The following is a 2,645-nucleotide window of genomic DNA, read 5'->3' on the forward strand; positions in this document are numbered from 1 at the left end:
TGAATTTTTCATCCCGTTTTTATTTCATAGAAGATTTCGTTATTTTAAAATAATACTATCTATTTGTTTTGACAGGCTTCTCACAGCTCCTTCTTATTTCTTTCAATTGTATGAACCTAACTGATTTATAGTTGTCTATGAAGTCCGGAATCTGGGTTTTTGTGGGCATAGGTTTTATTGATGGTACATTTCCTTGGTTGGGTTGGATTGCTAGCAATGGAAATCTTGGTAACAATAAAAGAATAAAAGTATAAGTATTGGAAAGAGACAAAGCTGTTACTTTAAAAAGTGATGCACTGTCCTCTTCCTTCAAGTTCCTGAGAAATAGTTGACCATTTGGCAATCTTGTGTGCCATGAACACTTAAGAAACGCTTACCCAAATAACCATTTAGAAAGCACAGTGGGAAGAACCAAATATAGAGGAGCCTGAAGCTCCTTTTTCTGAAAGAGCTATGGTTTTTAAACAGGAATGTTGTCGTAATTGGCCTTTCTGGACATGAAAACCCATCCGTAGCCTTTCCTTTGCATGTGGTGTTCATTCAAGCTATTTCTCAAAGGATAAGCCCACATTGTTCTGGGACAAGGTCCTGCCGCTTATCCCATTGCCAACTAAGGAATAAACACTAAGGCAAGCATCTTGGCTTTAAAAAATCCAACTGGAGTAGAAAATAGGGTACTCTTATTGCAAAGCCCGTATGACTTATAAGCAAAGGGTCTGTGAGTGTGCACATGTGTATAGTATGTAAATATGTGCATATCTGTGCATGTGTATGCATGCATATGTGTATGTTTATATAGGCATACACATATGTGCACAAGTAGAAGTCAAAGGCAGATGCCAGTTATCTCCCTCAATCACTTTCCACCTCCTTTTTTGATGCTGGGTCCCTCGCTGAACCTTGAACTCACCAATTCAGCTAGCTTGGCTGGCCAGCAAACCTCAGTGATCCATCCTCCTGCCTCTGCCTCCTAAATACTGGGATTAGAGGTGTGAGGTGCTATGCCTGCTTTGGTGCATGTGTGGGGATCAGATTCCCGTGCTTGCATGATGAGCATTTTACTGCTGATCCATTTCCCCAGCCTCTGATTTAGGTTTTATTTATATTTGTCTTAATCTGATATCTGATGCTTTCCCTAGACTGGCTCACATCTTCCCACAGCTGGTAGACCAGATGATGTACATTTATTCTTTATCATCTAGTCATGATGGGATTTTCTGCAAATCTCAAAACAAAGGTGATGATGATGATTTCTTAGGAATGTTCCTGTCACTAATGATTTATGCAATAGCAAATGGCCAGGCATATGGTTGGGTGGAAGGGGTAAGAGTCCCAGGTTCCTCTGCTGATTTCCAAATGCCCTATCATCATTAGTACACTATTTCAAATTATAACACGGTATCTTTTCTTCCCCATTGGCTGAACTCAGATCCCTGTGATTAAGCTTAAACTCCACGTAATGGCAGAATGATCCCAGTTAGAAGGAGCTGAACAGCAGGCTATGACAGAAAGCCCAGCAAGCTCTCCGTTCACAGTGATTGACTGCTTTAATCGGACAGGACATTGTATAGCTATCAGAGCTGAGCTCTGGAGAATTTCCTTTATATTCATTTTTTAGTGGACCTTGGCTCTTCTTTTGATACCCACATTGTTAGGCTCATGTCTGGACTTTACAAACAAGATAAGATAGGTCACTCATCTTCAATAGGTCAATTAAAGAGTCAAATAAGAGAGGAAAGTAGAGAAAGAAGATTTGCTCAAGGTAGCTGTTGGGTGATCTCTAAGTCTACCTTCAAGGTTTTGCCAGGAAATTTAGCAAGAACGTCTTGCATCTTTATGTCTATGGAATACATGTGTATGTATACGTATGTGTTCACATGTATACCTGTATATATGCATATGTGTTCGTGGGCCCAAGGTTGACACCGGGAGTCTTCCTCTATTGATGTCAATCCTATCCATTGAGGCATGATCTCTTGCTGAGTTCAGAACTCACACGTATGGCTAATCTAATTAGTCAATTTGCTCTGAGGATTCCCTGTCTCTGCTTCCAAGATTCTGAATCAGAGGCAGGCTTCAATACCCACTGCTGGAAATCCCAGATCTGGTCCACATGTTTGCACAGCAAGTACTTTGTTCACTGGATCCTCACCCCAGTTGAAGGTTTGGGTTTAAATTATATGGTAAGAGGTAACCCTAAGTATGCAGTCTTGGTCCAGGCGTACTCCCGTCCATCACTGTCACGTCATTGTCCCTGTTCCAATCTTTCCTACAAGGTGGTCTGAAAAGTGGCCAGAACTGTGTGAAATCTCCCTCTCATCTGCTTTTCATTTCCTTTCATTGCTATATTTGAAGAGGGCATTAAAAACTGTGCTATCATTTGGGGGTGGTAAATTTACAGAATTTTTATTACTTTTTAAAATTACTTTTTAAATATTTTATACAATGTATTTTGATCACTTCCCTCAAGTCCTCCTAAATTATCCCTACCTCCATACCAACCCGGCTTCCCTCTCTCTCAAACAAACAAAAACCCAAAGTCAAACTGATGTGGGAGTGTCATATATCAATCTGTTGATTTCATTGGTTAAGGAATAAAGAAACTGCCTAGGCCCCTTGATAGGCCAACCCTTAGGTGGGTAGAG

This window comes from Microtus ochrogaster, chromosome 22 (genome assembly GCF_000317375.1).
Source record: "Microtus ochrogaster isolate Prairie Vole_2 chromosome 22, MicOch1.0, whole genome shotgun sequence".
In the NCBI taxonomy this organism is placed as follows: Eukaryota; Metazoa; Chordata; class Mammalia; order Rodentia; family Cricetidae; genus Microtus; species Microtus ochrogaster.